Below are 17,720 nucleotides of genomic sequence, written 5' to 3' on the forward strand. Positions count from 1 at the left end.
GATTACTCCCCTTCACGAGTTTAAGATAGGTTCTTCAGATGACTTTTCCTTTGCGGATTTAAGTCATGTGACATGATTATTCATGTGACTTCCCTTTGCAGGTTTAAGCCAAATAAGATGACTCTCATTCGAGGTTTAAGACACTATTGATTCTTTGGATGCTTCGAGTGTAATATTCTTTGTCGTGAAGTTGAAATTGACTCGAATAATCTGCAAAAATTTACATGCATATTTATATGTGATGGCATGAATGTAATTTCTTAAGGTATGCCTAAAATGAAAACGTATAATTTTTTGGCATTCTATTTTTCGAAGAAAAGTCGATATTTCTCTATCAATATTGATCTTCTCTTATGTTTCTTGGAGTTGATCTTGCCCAATACTTACACAAATATTGTGGAAAACATCCAATATTTGTTCATTTTCTCACGTGCTTCTAATTGTATGGATTAACTTTAGTCCTAAGATTCTTAAATGCTCTTATGACCATGGTTTAGTCGAAGGAGTAAAGCTTGCATGCATTTTGATAGATGATCAACTACTGGAATTGGTTGAATCATGAACGTAGTTATCACATCAATGTTCAGTGAAAGGTCTCCTTACACGGCTCAGGAGCTTGAATGAGAACCGATGATACCTACTCCAATTTCTATAAAATTATTTTAATTTTCATGAAATAAGGGATATAGAACAAGAATGTATGTTGCCTTGAAAATACGATCAATGCTTTTTGTGAGGTCGCAGACTCCTGTACTCGTGAAATGCTTTGAATTGCTTGCATGAGAATCTTGGAGGCAAAATTTATCTCCACTTTGAACGTTTTTGAATTATAAGATCATCTTTCTTCCTTTCGAACTCATTTGGGCGACCCTTACTGTTAGGATTTGCGTTCCCATTGTTTCAGTTTGATATAACATTCTCAAGTACAACATTAAACTCATGCTTGTTACTCATGAGGGATCTGATAGTAAGTAAACTTTCCTTACCATCATAGGTGAAACTCTTTCCAGCCAACTCATTATTGTAGGTCTCTTGCACCTTAATGGGCGTCCATATTTTTCGAGCTCAGATTTGGCTAGGAAGTATATAAGGAGACACATTAAAGGAAAAAATAGAGGTTCTAGAGATGCCTCACTTTGTTTCAAATTCTTTAATGAATCTTTAGGAAAACATGTCTTGTTTGAAAAATGTCTCTTCTTGAAAAGTTTGGTGTAAAATGATGTAAGAGAAATTGAGGCAAAATATTAGTTCACTAAATATAAAATAAATAAATCACATATGTTATTTTTTTCAAACTATAGCCCTTTGAAAAGTGAAAAGATCGATGGGTGATTTGAGAAGACAATGTTATTTGGTTTTGTCTTAATTCTCTGGTTTTCACCATCAGGAATTCATGGTTTTTGTGAATATTTCCGGAATGCCCCATAATTCTGGCATGGCATTCAAATAGGATGTAGAGAAAATAGCGTAACTATCACACTTTACTACTAGATATTTTAAAGAGCACTTTCATTTTAGTTCTCAGGAATATTCAGTTTGTTCAAATTTGGTAGACTCCTTAAGAAGATATAGTGCAGAAATATCAATCTAAAAACAAAATTCATGAGTGTTTTTGTGTAGTCGGCTATAACAGATGTTCCTTAACTCCGTTATTCCACCTTTCATTAGAACTCGTTATTAAAAGATTTAAGCCTCATCTTATTCTTTAAATTGTACTTGATTTAGCATGCTTATATTTTCTTTGATTTTTCTAGGAGATTCATCTCAACACATAGAGGCTAGTGTCATGATCTAAATGTAATCCTATTCATAAAGTTATGGCTCTTGCCATTCCCCATTATTTTAACAGAATACCCCTAATTTGAGGATTCAAGTGTCAGGAAGTATTTGACTTAACAATTGAATAGAACTCACCTAATAAAGCTCATACATTACATCCATAGCTGGTTTAGACATTACCTCTAAATATTAGCAACTTAATACTTTTAGCGGAGTTGCCCAATAAGGTTAAAATTGCTTGCATTAATATCACATTATTCCTTGAGTTTTTGACGATTGTCGATGAAAGTTAGGAAATTTCATCCGTAGAGCTCAATTTCCAAGCAACTAACCTAAGCCAAATTTATATATTCCACCATTCCATTTGTGAAAATTGTATATCATCACCAAACGTCCTCAACAGTTGTGAAAACTAATAGGTTTTGCAATGTCATGTATAAAAATGCTCTATCTTGTCTGCCTAATGAGTATTGTACGGTTTCATTGTGCGGGGAAGATGTTACCTTCGTTTTTTGGGTGAAAGGTATGAATCTTATTTAATCTCCTCACATGTCAAAAGGCTATAAGCTTATTTCTCAATTGAACAGCTCATTATATATGATATTCAATGAATTTAAAAAAATTCTTCAATGCTCATAGTTATTCAATGACAAAAACACATTAATCTATGGAAAGCACATTCAAACAAGACATTATTGCCTAGGGAATAACTCCGTGGCAATGGAAGAATTCAGATCTATCAAATTCTTTTGCATCATCTTTCATTAACTCCTATTTCCTCATGATTAGAACATTGTACCACATTCGAGTCATTGAAGTGAATGCAATTTCTATCTCACAACCTTTGGACGACCCTTTTAAAGACGAGATATTTTTTGATGGAATGCTTTGGGATACCACCACGACAGTCACAATGTGCATTATTATCATACCACCTAGGGTATAGTGGTTGTCTGATGAAAGCTTGATTAATCAACTCTTTTAATTGAGCCTCTAATTCTCTTAACTCGCCAAAGTCATTCGATACGAAATCATAGAAACATGCTCAATACCTTTATAACCATTAACCTTGGATTCCACCTCTCAATTGGATGTAACCCAGGTAATTCATATGAAAAGACGTCTATAAATTCCCGAGTTGTATAAATATCATACAATTCTACTTTAATTATTTGAGTATCTATCACATTAGCTAGAAAAGTTATACATCTTTCTAGCAATCATTTTTCTTCACAATCATTGTAGATATCACCTTGGGAAATGATTTTGCTTTCTCTCCAATAACTATAATTTCCATATTCTATGCATCTTTCTGAAATAATTTTTTCTTGAGACAAACAACCTAAACCCAACATGATGTTAACTCATCAAATGATAATTCCATCAGATTCACCAGGAACATAGTCCCTGGAATCTTTATTAACTATTTACTACCTGCCAACTCACACTTGAACCATGACCCATAGGGTTTACCGCTATCATCTCACTTGAGATTAAGTTGAATATAAATACTTTTATTTTAAAATTTCTTATTTCCTTCTTGAGAAAATACATGTCACTTTTCATGATCCATTGAAAATATTCTCGTGTCATTGAAACATTTTCTATCTCAATTATGAAAATCTAAATATCCACATCATTTAATAAGAAGACTCAACAACTTTGTAGCAATAACTTCATAACAGTTAATGCTAAAAATTAACTAGTAAACAAATTTACTTTTTTTCCTATCATTACAAACTTGACAATTTTCAAGTTCTCGAGAATTAATCTAAATTCTAAATAATAATTCATTGTAGCATGGAATGGGTAGACAATCCATTTTCGCAAATTACATTCAAAATTAACTTTATCAAGTCCATATAACTTAACATTTATTCTCAAACAAACTCATAATCATTTGATTCACTAATAACTCACCTTTCTATAAACTTTTAGCGAACTACGTATTTACCTCTTACTCACTTCCTCTTACTCAAATTAACAATGCTTTAAACAATTTAATGCTTCACTTAAATATTTCTCAATTAATTAAGCTTACCTGAAGAAACCTCAGAATCATCACTAGATTTAGAAATCTCTTCTAGATCCTCATTCGATTCAACTTCCCTTGTAAACCGTTCAAACTTTTTAATGGACTCCTTAAATACAAAAACGTTATTAAATGTTGGGGCATTCCTTCCACATAAGGGAGGAAAATCCATAGCAGCTTCTACCCTTCTAAGGCGTGATACTGAAGTCATGTCGCATTCTCTTGGATCGATTTTGATCTCGACCTTCTTTTCAACATTATAAACTTTCTTACCTTTACCTTTAGTTTTTGACATCTAAACACAATCCAAAATCCTCTTACAATAATAAAGAGTAACTTTACTCTTTTATAAGCATCATCACAATATATATACAACTATAAATAAACTTTTGACATCCTAATGACATGTATACATTCTTAACAAAATTAATACTTCTTTTATGTCAAGAAACGACTAAACTTATGGCTCTGATACTAATAAATGTAACACCTGTTTCATGTATACATTTCCGTACACGAGTTACAGATGTCACATGACATTTAAAACATTCTCGATACTTGAAAATCAATAAAATTTTTGTTTTCGTTAGATAAAACCATTTAATAATATAGATTATGAGACATTCTCCAATTATAAATATATATTAAACACGTCTACTCCAATTATCTTTACTGGTTCATGTTATCCATATTTAAAATCAAGATAAGACGATCCAATTAATCTATTACAAACCAATTTCCAAAATATTTAAACAGAGCTAATAGGACATTCATAAGTACATGCCACTAAACTAAGTCAAAAATTTCATCATAGGATGTCTTACTGATATTGTAATATATTTCATGATGGTTGCAGTTGCTTAGTTCTCTTTACTTCTAATCTCGGCTTTTACCTACGCGTGAAATCAACACACGTTAAGTATTTACTTAGTGAGGCATAATAATGTAATTGAACTGAAATTCATACATAATCATATCATAGCTATTTAAATACGAACTAAATCGTATACTTCATAAAAATCAATAAATCATCTCAATTAAACCCATGTTTCTTTCATATAGTCATCAAAACCATTCTTAATATGCCCAACATACTTATTTTTTTGTATTTTGTTCCCAATTATACTTTATTTTGCCCAATATATGTTAAATAATAATTTAAGGTACAAACATTACACCGAAGTGTTGAAATGATCATTCACCTTTTATGAATACCATGAGTGGCACCTTTCTATCAATAATGCACCATTATGCATTTTCATTTATGGTACCTTTCTGCCAATAATTTACCATTATGCATTTTCATTTATGGCACCTTTCTGCCAATAATGCACCGTTATGCATTTTCATTTATGGCACATTTCTGCTAATAATATACTGTTATGCATTTTCATTTATTTTAGAGCAGTTCATACTCTAAAACTTATTCATAATAGCATTTCCATACACACTTAAGAAAGTATACTAAATACTGTAAAACATACATTAAATCAAAACAATCTAAGTTGATTCATTGTGAGTCTTCCTCATCTCATATAAATACAATAAAAGCACTCACCTAATAAGCCTCGCTAATAAGTTGTAATGATGTCCGACTATTCAACAACTTTAACTTTGCCCTTTTTCTTGCTTGACTCGGGAGCTTGGTTATGATCTACAGAAGCATCCATAAAAGACACATACCATACCAATGTTACTATATTCCCTAACATTTATACTTTAATAATACTCAAAAGTACTATTATTTTCAATTTCTATTACAATTTCACCTTATCTTACAATTCCAGGCTCAATAGTATCGATACTTCTATACTATGGTACCAATACTACCTTTAGTATCAATACTATTTATGCATTCTGGAATCCATGGTATCGATACCCACATCAGTATCGATACTAACTACAATAGTATCGCTATTGTTCATCGTAATTCTTCAAATTTAAACCTATAGTATCAATATTGTTCTTACAGTACTGATACCGTTAACCAGATTTTCCATTTTTCAGCTCGATTTTTACCAAATTTTCATTTAAATCTCTTACTTTTACCTCAAATAATACCCTTAAACTTAACATCACTTAACCCAACTAACTTTCCTCCATTTAGCTTCTTATAACATCTAAATTCTCCAAAGAACATCTCAAACTAAGAATCATACTACTTTATTTAACATGATTTTAATCACTTCCAAGGCTTCTATCTCTTATTTACTTCTTTGACAAGTTAAATCTACTAATAAACCTCAATAAAAAATCATATTTCAACATACCATTCAAAATCCCATTTTCTTTAATCTCAAATAAATCATCCATTTCTTCCTTAAGCTTCCATATCACTTAAGGTTTCAAGAACAACCCAAAAACGAAAGGAAAAACTAGCTAGCTAAAGCCTTACCTTTGGCTATGGAGGAGAGCACGGTCACGGGGGAAGAAGAAGAGTTGATGACTTAGTTTAGTGTTCAAGTTTCCCCTTTTGCCCTTTCTTAAATCCCTAATAAAATGAATTTTAAATTTATTCTACTCTAAAGGACCAAAATGCCCTTTCATTCTTTCATTCTTCCATCCTTACTAATTAATCTTAATAAATCATTTCTTATACTTTACCCTTTATTCAATTTAATCCACCAAATTTTAAATCATTTCAATATAATCACTGACCCAATATTTTGGGTATTACAATTCTCCCTTTAAGAAAATTCATCCTCGAATTTACAGAAATACTTGATACGAAGAGGTGTGGAAAACTGCTTTTTAATGTCCTTCTCTCTCTCTCCCAAGTAACTTCTTCTACTTTACGATTTTGCTAAATTACTTTAACTAGAGGAATCTTCTTTTTACACAGTTCTTTGCTTTCTCGAGCCAAGATCCGCACTGATTCTTCCTCGTAAGTCATTTTAACCCTTTTGTACTTATGAGTTTGATTTTACAATATTTATGTTTATGTCCTTAAAACCCAACCAATATTCCATTTAGCCACCTTCTATGTTAGCATTATGAAAAAGTGTCATGGTTAAATGCCTGAGTTAGGATTAACAATTTAAAATTGATTTATTTCATCCCCCTTATTTGAAATTATCATATTCATGCTATTAATCCCATAAACTTCGTTCCTTATTTATTTTAGTCAATACATAGGATAAAATGTGTCAATAACACCATTTTTTATGTATGTTTATTGTATTGAGAAGTTATTTTAACAAAGAATTTGTTTGTATTAATATTATAAATACAAGATGTTCATTAATTGTTTGACTAATCTAGGGAAGACCTCCAAATACCTAGTGTGCATTTCCAAGGATATTCGAACTACCCTGATAATATTAGTTTATATTTATTAAGATAATCAAATATGTTTTAAATAAGTCCTTTTTAATTAGCAAGTTACTTATATCCTTAACATTTTCAATTATATACCCAGTTTTTGTATAGTTATAAATATTCATTTTTCTTTCCTTTCGAGACCCTTTATTTATTGTTTAGTTATTTGTTTATGTTATCTATTTATTTTTTTATTTTATTCATTTTTTGCGATTAATACATCTTCATTATCTGTATATATTGTTTATTATTATCATACTCATACATCATGCATTTACTTTTCTCACTTTTTGAAAATTTAAAGGCAACATTATCTAATTTCGTGAGTTAACGAAATTTCTTCCAATATAACTAGATTTCAATTTTTGTTAATTCACGTAATAAGGGAACATCCCTCTTTTAATAGTATCAAGTAAATTAAGTGATTTTATCGAGTCGATCATTTTCAAATAATGAAATTCACTCTTTTAAAATTCATAGAAATTGAAAGGATCATAATTTAAATTTTGAATTTAAAAGTTTAAAATTCCATCATTTTAGACAACGTATAATCGAATTTACCAATTTTTTTGGCATTGTGGGGGTGCTCTGCTTTCCCCGCTCGTAATATACTCCTGAACATTTTTAAATGAATATATGATAAACACAAACCAATTTTTATTTTAAAACAATTTTTTTAAAAATAGTTTTAAAAGATATTTTTAACTAGTTGACCTAACTAACCCAAAGGTCGATGGCGACTCCAAATTTCAAATTAAACACAAATCCAAATTTTCCAAATTAAAGTTATAATTATTTTTACATTAAATTATTAAAAACTAGTTATGACAGCCTGACAACTCTGTGGAGAAACTTGAGAGTCAGGCCTTGTTCGATTGTACGTTATCCAAGTTGATCTAATTTTATAAATTTGAATCATTATTTGAATTACAATCCTTTGTTATTTCAATTTTCACAGTTGTAACACCCATTTCCCGTATACGTTTCCGTACACGATTCACATATGTCACATGACTTTTGAAACATTCTCAATACTTGAAAATCAGTAAAAGTTTTGTTTTTTTAGATAAAACCATTTAATAATAATATAAATTATAAGACATTCTTCAATTATATATATATTAGACACGTCTACTCTGATTATCAATACTAGTTTATGTTATCCATATTTAAAATCAATATAAGATGATCCAGTTAATCTATTACAAGCCAATTTCCAAAATATTTAAACAGAAATAATAGGACATTCATAAGTACATGCCACTAAACTAAGTCAAAAATTTCATCATAGGATGACTTACTGATATTGCAATATATTCCATGATGGTTGGAGTTGCTTAGTACTCTTTACTTCTAATCTCGGCTTTTACCTACGCATGAAATCAACACACATTAAGTATTTACTTTGTGAGGCATAATAATGTAATTGAACTGAAATGTATACATAATCATATCATAGCTATTTAAATATGAACTAATTCGTATACTTCATAAAAATCAATTAATCATCTCAATTAAACCCATGTTTCTTTCATATAGTCAACAAAACCATTCTTAATATGCCCAACATACTTATTTTTGATGTTTCAAACCCTTGGGTTAAACAAATGACCAAAGATACAAAGAAACACTCGTAGAAGTGGGTTAACACCGAAGTAACCAAAGTAGGCATCATGTAGTGAGTATCTAAGAATGAAAAATCATTTTAGAGGACGTACCGACAAGAGGTATGATGGGCCAATTAGATTACAAAATAGCAGAGTTATATACAACATGAATGTAAGCAAATGGTGAACGTATAATTATCCCTCCAATTTGATGGTGAATTGAAGGAAAATGTAGTAAGCGTGATTAGAGTGTCGCTATCCAGTAATGAACCTGAGCTAGGTGTCGGGCTAGCTAGTATTTATACCAATGAACAATATAATCAGTAATCATCGTAAATCATGAAACACATAGAGACCTAGTTAGAGACAAAAATGACTAAAATACTCTTAAGTGTTAATGTCCATAATAGAGCATATTAATAAACTAACAGAAGTAATAGACTAATGAACCTTTACATAACGTTCTAGGTAAGAGAACAAGCGAGATAACAACTAGTGAGAAGATGACCTCACTTTAGTGCGTCCAGCTATGCTAAGGTGTAGTTGGGTTACCTTAGTTGCCCTAGTGGGACATTGTAAGCATTATACGACCTTAGGGTCCTCAATTATGCATGTATAGTTACATCATTCTAGTACAATATATATCCTTAGTGCTTCACTTGACGGTTACGTGAGACTGAGCTAATGCTTCAGTCGAGTGGAAATTGTACTGATGTTATGTGACACTAGGCTCCCCCTCCGTGATATACTTGATGGCTATGTGAGACCAAGAGATTATTTAACAACTTAGTGGTAATTTTACCAATGCTATGTGACACATGGTTCCCTCATTTGACTAGTGTTTGATGGCTATGTGAGACCATATACTAATATTATTGCATTCAGATAATGCACAATAGAGTCGATGTCACATTTAGACAATGCAAAACAGTTACAGTCAGTGTGGATAGAGACCCAATAGAGGTGTACTCATAGAGAGGCCCTTAGTAGAGGATTAAGGGAAGTGTGAGACTTCCACATCAGTGATAGAATAGTTGAGCCCTAAGTAGGTAGCACTTAATTAATATCATGCATGTACATATTGCTTAGTACCATGTCTTTAGCATGGATGTGTTGAGATTCATAATGATACTCAAGATTAATGATTATACTGTTGGGCTTTGCAAGCTCATTGTTCGAATATTTTATGTTCGTTGGTCAATAGCTTAAGCCGATTGTAGAGCATCATCATAGTAAGACTTCTAGCATCTTCTTCAAAGTATTGTACTATAGTTTTAGTGGGCATATGTATTCATAGAACCTTACTCTTGTAATTGATTTATCAAACTCCATGTTTGTATTATTTTGGTTTAAAAATATGTGTCATAGAGTTCTGGTTTATAAATTATTTGTATATCTATCATGTATGTTTATTTAATACCATGTTGTACATTTTGAAATGAAATTGAACATGTTTTTGAAAATCAAGGGTTGCCTCGATAGCCAATTATGGCACTTTAGGCCCAATTGGGTTTAAGGAGTTACATTTAGTGGTATAAAAGTGTCAGGTTGAGTTGGTCATATAATCCAGCGGCCAGTTCTAGTAAGGTGTCAATGAATACATTCCTCTAGGTACTTAAAGTACTTATAAAAGTTTGAAATCCTAATAGTGATCCCTTCCTTAATCTGAGTTATAGAGTTTTATAATGGTTGATAATTCTGAACATGGTCTCGAGTATAAAATATAGACCTAAGTCACTCTTCCTGAAACTGTTAGTGAAAAGTTCCTACATAAGGCAGAGGATCATGAGATCTCGTTAGGTATGGAAGTTGTAGAGGTGACGTTCTTCAGAGGTTTAATTTATACTCTAAAGGAGATAGTGGATGACATTAATATAGTGCAGACTATTCAGTAAGTCACATAGAGCACATTAATGCCGCTAGAGCCCCAATCGAGAAACTAAGGATGTACAAGACAATTGACTTCTATGGTTTAAGTGATGATGATCCAATTTTGGTCAATTAGTAGTTGAGAGAGACCATGAGGAATTTAATGTAGCTTCACGTTACCCTAGAGGGTAAGGTAGAGTGTGTCACCGCTTTGCTCAAAGGTGATGCCATCGACTAGTGGTAGACTGTAGAGATGTCTCTACTTTCATAGGTGCATATGTAAGATCAATTACTTAGTGAGCTTAAAGGAAAGTATATCAACGAGACACACATGGATGGTTTGAAGGTGCAATTCTCTTCGCTACTTTAGGGAGATCACATAGTTTATGAGTACGAGAAAGATTTCCTTCAATTGAGTTGTTATTCTCTAGAGTTTTCTATGACCAAGTCTTTGAGGTGTAAGAGGTTCTTTTAGGGACTTCATATTGATATCCAAAAGCAGTTGGTGGAAGGACCACATAAGGTATTTTCAGAGTTGACACGTAGACTAAGGTCGTAGAAAAGGTACAAACTATGAGGAAGAGTGTGTTGGGTGAGTCAAGCACCCTAAGTAGGAGGAATCATGTACCAGTAGACCTATCATAGTCAGTGGTAGAGAGGGCCAAAGATCTACATGAGCAGAGAAGAGTGATAATAGCTTTATCACTCCAATCGAGTCAAAGGTTAAACCTAAGGTCTTGTAGGAGACCACCAACTTCACCATTTGTGGTGAGCTATGAAGGCTTTGATAGAGTTTTGAAGTATCCAAAGTATGAGCATTGTGGTAAAAATCATCAAGGTAAGTGCTTTAAACTTTATAAGAAGTGTTATAGGTGTGGTTCCTTGGTGGATATGGTAAGGGATTGCCCTAGTTCGGATGATAATGTTTCATATTGATCAAGGGAGGTAATCCAATAGTTTACCAAGGCAGAGAGCCTACCCAGAGAGTTGTTAGTTCTATTCTTAGACAGAGGAGTAGAGGAGTGGATCGACCTATTCCTAATTCGACTGTGCGCAATACTGCTTGTCAGATTGTAGTGAGGCAAGAATAAGACGTTGATGTCATATATGAGGTGAAACATATGTTTTTAGCTATCTTGGTTTTTCATGTTACTCTAGTATGCATGAGTGCATGCATTCTTTGATGGTGTCAAGTGAACAAGGTAGGAAAACGTATTCATGTAGAGAATCTATGCGTGAGTATCCAAGTTCATAGTTGGTGGGCATTGGCTGAATAGACAAGGTTTACCTTAGAAATTCTTTGAGAACTTGGGTCAAACTTGGTAGTCGACCTAAAGTAAGTTGTTAGCACGTTTTTATTTTACCTTAGGATTACGGGTCTAGAGATAGGAAAATATATGGGTGTTCCTTGTTGAGTTAAAGGTTAACTCTTAGAAAATGTTGATGTGTAGAATCCTCCACCCTTCTGTGTTCCCTAGGGAATATTCGTGTGGGTTGTAAAGTTAGATATGAGACTTTAAAGATCTTTTTGCATTGCTAGTAAAGGGTTCGTATGCCTGATTTGTAGAGATTTAGTAACCCCTAGTTCAATATTGTAGGTAGAGATCTCCATAAGAGTGATAAAAATACCTAAGTCACCCTAGTCAATATGTCGAATACCCTATTTCCATAAACATCAAGATATATCTCAACAAGTGCTAAGTCCATTCATTTCCTAACTGGGCCCAGATGACCCAAGTACTCTCAAGGAGTAAGTTAGCAATGTGTACGTTTCATTGTAATAATTCTGGAATTTCACCCTAGGTACTAAGGGTACTATAGGTATGATATTGAGTTGTGAGTCTCAAGGTGCAGTGAACCCTCCGACGTCACTATGATGCCTTTTATATGAGAAATAAGTGAATTAGCTAAGTGAGCCAAGTCTCACCAATGATATCTCCTTATTTGTATATGTGCATGAGCTATATACAACACATAACAGTATGTAGTGTTGCATAGTACAATAGATTTCAGTGCTTCAGACTAAAGGAGATCAAGTACGTTAAGCATCGTTTGATGAATGTTAGTCAACACCGGATAGCTTAATGGTGGTAAGCGATAGTTAGTGCAAAAGGTAGAGTCTTAGAATCCTTGAGTCAAAGTGCGATTACGTGAGATCTCATCTTTATGAGTTGTGCTCTCTAGGAAAGCTAGATGTTCCTAGTTTCACTAGGTAAGTGGCTTCTTTTCTGTTATAAGTTTCTTAGATGCACTATATGATGAGTAGAGTGTATATAAACTGTGAGGCAATTGAGAAATATTCAGGTAGCATGGATGAGTATTGAATCATAGTTGCCCAGCAGAAGCGTAGAGATCGATGTTAGGAAGTCAAGAATTATCATCATATCTTTGGTAGTCAACATCGAGATCTTGTTTGGCAAGTGCATGTAAGATCTCAACTTGTAGCATGATGAGTTACGTATGTTCAACAAGTAAATGAGGTATTAGGGTTTTGTAGTAAGTTAACTCGATTGAGTAAGGTTAGCCAGTGAAGGGTTTAGCGATAATATTTGAGTCATGGAGAAATATTTGAGTCTGGAGAAATATTTTCTCTATGAAACATTTTAAGTATTCAATGTTAAGATAAACAGAGTAAGACTCGAAACGTTTGCGCTTCTAGAAGGTTGTTGCTTAAGGTTTGATGCATGTAGTATCCTATAGGAATGAGGGGATTATAGATCAGTTTTTGAGTTTTTGAGTTACAAGTCATACCGTGGGGACTTCTTCCTTTAGGATAAGACTTGATAAAAGTTTAGGTGCTCCAAGGTTTATAAGTGTGTGACCTAAGAAAAAACCGTTATTCGATCTAAGTAAATTTCAATGACGAAATTTCTTTTAAGGAGATAAGAGTTGTAACACCCTAAATTTTAGACTAGTAGTTTCATGTTTACTCAAGAGGTATGTCAACTTCGTGGAGTTTGTAATTAAATTCGTTAGGCCTGGTTGGGTTTAATTGGGTTGCAATTCGGCCAAATTATCTATAGAAAAGGTATGTCATCTATCTTTTCTTCATTTTCTTAATCTATATTTCCTTTTCCTTTATCCTATCCATGTGCCATAGCTAAGGGTAAGTCCCTTGAGCCCTCTCATGTTTCTTTAAAATTCACTTTCATACTTAATCCCTTCAGCAAACTTGTTTTGATGTTTCAAAGCCTTCGGTTCTTTATAGCTAAAAAGAAATTGGGGTTTTCATCCAAATCTTATAGGAAAAGAGTGTGGCTAACCAAGGAGTTTTGTTTCGAGATTCTTTAACAAAGGTAGTGTATTTATAATCCTTTGGAGAGTTAAGGCTTTCATAAATATGAAAATTTTATAAGATTTGTGTATTTGGTTTTTTAGGGTTTATACTTGATTTCATGATCAAATGATGTTTTAAATGTAAAAAAGGTGTTTTTATACCACTTTATCACCCTAAGTAACCTCCTAAAGCTTTAGCACATGATTACGAACCAAATTAAGATATTTGAGACAAGTTTCAAATGTTTCATGAGCTTAAATAAGACTTTTTGGTTCGAGTAACGATATTGTTCATCCAGTATCGATACTAGATGAAATGGGACAAAATTTGGGGATTTCCAGCCAGGAGTATCACTATTGCTAGGGAGAGTATCGATACTGCCCTTAAAATATCGATTCTCAAGGTATACAATATCTATAATAGGCCAAAATTTCAGCAATAAAAGCTATTTTTGGTATCGATACTCATAAGGGTATCGATAGTTGCTCCTAGGGTATCGATACTGCAAGTAGACTATCGATACTACCCACTTTGGATGGTTAGATTTGACCTTGTTAAGGCACGTAAGAACTAAGGATGATTCGTATTGGTAGAACTTAGTCCATGGGGGACAGAAATGACCAAAGATACCCAAGAACACTCATTGGTGTGGGTTGCAACCAAAGTAACCATAGTATGCGTAATACATTCAAGTATCCTCAGTCAAGCACGCATCGAATATCTTAGGAGTGTGTTACAATCGAAGTAACCATAGTAGGTATAATACGTACAAGTAACCATAATAGAATAAGTAATTTTCGTAAATCATGAAACATATAGAGACCTCGTTAGAGATAGAAATGACTAAAATACACTTAAGTGCTAATGACTAGAATATAGCAGCCTAATAAACTTACAGAAGTAAATAACTAATGATCCTTTGCATAACGTTATGGATAAGAGAACGAGTGAGATATCATCTAGTGAGAGGATGATCTCACTTTAGTGCGTCCAGGTATGCTATGCTGTAGTCGAGCTACCTTAGTTTCCTTAGTGGGATAATGTCAGCATTATGCGACCTTAGGGCCCTCAGTTATGTATGTATATTTGCATCAGTCCAGTAAAAAAGATATCCTTTAGATCTTGACTTGACGACTATGTGAGACTGAGTCAATGCTTCAATTAAGCGAGAATTGTATCGATGTTGTGTGACACCAAGTTTCCTCCCCATGATCTACCCGATGGCTATGTGAGAACAATATATCATTTAACATCTAAGTGAGAATTTTATTGATGCTTTGGGACACTGAGTTCCCGAGTTAACTAGTTTCTGAGGGTTATATGAGACAAGATATTAGTAGTGTTACATTCGGATAAACTAAATTAGAGTTAGAGTTGCAATCAGATAATGCACATGGGTGTTAGTGTCATATTTAGATAATGCAAATGGTTATGGTCAATATGGGTAGGGACCTAATAGTGGTGTATTCATGGCGAAGCCCTTAGTAGAGGATTAAAGAAAGTGTCAGACTTTTACTTCAGTGATAGAATAGTTGAGCCCTAATTATGTAGCACTTGATTACTATCATGCAAGTACCTACTGCTTAGTACCATGTCTTTAACATGCTTATGTTTATGAGACTCATAATGCTGCTCTAGATTAGCGATTATACTGTTGGACTTTGTAAGTTTAGCATTCAAATGTTTTTCATTCACATGTTAGTAGCTTGAGACGATCGTGGAGCATCGTCACAATAGAACTTACATTATCTCTTTCAGAGTACTATACTATAGCTTTAGTGGGCGTATGTATACGTAGAACCTTACTCATGTAATTGATTTATCAAACTCTAAGTTTGTATTATTTTGGTTTAAAAGTATGAGTCACGGAGCTCTGATTTATAAAATGTTTTTATAACTATCATGTATGTCTATTTGATACCATGTTGTACATTTTAAAAAGAAAGTTAACATGTTTTTAAAAATCAGGGTTGCCTCAGTAGCCCAATATTACACTCTCAGCCCAATTAGGTTTAGGATGTTACATGTTATTGATTAGTAAAATAGAAATTAACGATTTAAAGTTTTACCTGAGGCCAAAATAATACGGGTCATACCTAAGGATGCTTCACCACAATACCATATCAAATTTTTATTAACAATCATTAAAAAAGGATGATTGAAACAAAATAAAAAAGTACTAAATTTGAAACAATAAAAAATAAAAAAACAATGGTGACTAAATTAAAAAACATAACGCAAAGAATCAAATTTGAAAAAAAAATTATTAATAGAATAAAAAAGGAAATTAACATAATAGAATATCTAACTAGAAACAAATTTAAAAAATGGAACAAGTGACCTAAACGTAAAAGCACGGTAAATGTTGGGGGACATAAGAGGATCTTACCCTAAACTTTTGACTATAAAACCTACATTTTTTTTCTGTTAACTTTGAAGCCAACACTAAAAAAATCCTCTGGCCTTTTTTCTCTCTCGCAACTACCCTTTCTTGTCTTTCTCTTGACCAAACTACTCTGATCCCTCACAACCCTTATCCATCGTGCTTTGGTGGTCGTTTCTCCATCCAACCACCATCAACGGGTTTTGGAAACCCTAAACAACACCTAAACATAACCAACAGACCTTTAAAACTTCAATATACCCCCTAAACTCAAATATAAGTCTAGAGATACCAAACAGAGCCAAAAACACCCTAGATCTCTCGTGACCCTTCAAATCTTGAGATCTGGTGATGGTCCTAACTTCGATGAGAAACTAAAAGGACATAGGTACAACTCTCTAAGCTCTCTTTCTCTTCTTTTGGATCAAAAGAAACATTCATAAAATCCAAACTAAAAAGAGTAAAAACTAAAACAGTTACCTTAAGAAACATTTCTTCTATTATTCTTTTTCTGATTTATTTGATTTCAGAATCATCCTCCTCTTTTATTAATCTCATTTCTTTTGGGTTTATAAACCCGATTATAAGGATATATAAGTAAAATCCCTCATTTCCCCTAATTTTACGCATTTAATTTCTTCTATGGACGCTAATGGACAATTTAAAGTTTTACCTGAGGCCAAAATAATCCGGGTCATACCTGAGGATGCTTCACCATAATACCATATCGAATTTTTATTAACAATAATTAAAAAAGGATGATTGAAACAAAATAAAAAAGTATTAAATTTGAAACAATAAAAAATAAAAAAAAATGGTGACTAAATTAAAAAACATAACGCAAAGAATCAAATTTGAAAAAAAATATTAACATAATAAAAAGGGAAATTAACATAATAGAATATCTAACTAGAAACAAATTTTAAAAAATGGAACAAGTGACTTAAACGTAAAAGCACGGTAAATGTTAAGGGACATAAGAGGATCTTACCCTAAACTTTTGACTATAAAACCTACATTTTTTTCTGGTAACTTTGAAGCCAACACTAAAAAAATCCTTTGGCATGTTTTCTCTCTCACAACTACCCTTTCTTTTCTATCTCTTGACCAAACTACTCTGATCCCTCACAACCCTTAGCCATCGTGCTTTGGTGGTCGTTTCTCCATCCAACCACCATCAATGGGTTTTGAGAACCCTAAACAACACCTAACACAACCAACAAACCTTTAAAACTTCAATATACCCCCTAAACTAAAATATAAGTCTAGAGATACCAAACAGAGCCATAAACACCCTAGATCTCTCGTGACCCTTTGATTCTTGAGATCTGGTGATGGTCCTAACTTCGATGAGAAACTAAAAGGACATAGGTACAACTCTCTAAGCTCTCTCTCTTTTCTTTTGAATCAAATCCAAACTAAAAAGAGTAAAAACTGAAACAGTTACCTTAAGAA

Source organism: Hibiscus syriacus, unplaced genomic scaffold, assembly GCF_006381635.1.
Source record: "Hibiscus syriacus cultivar Baekdansim isolate YM2019G1 unplaced genomic scaffold, ASM638163v2 tig00110515_pilon, whole genome shotgun sequence".
NCBI lineage: Eukaryota > Viridiplantae > Streptophyta > Magnoliopsida > Malvales > Malvaceae > Hibiscus > Hibiscus syriacus.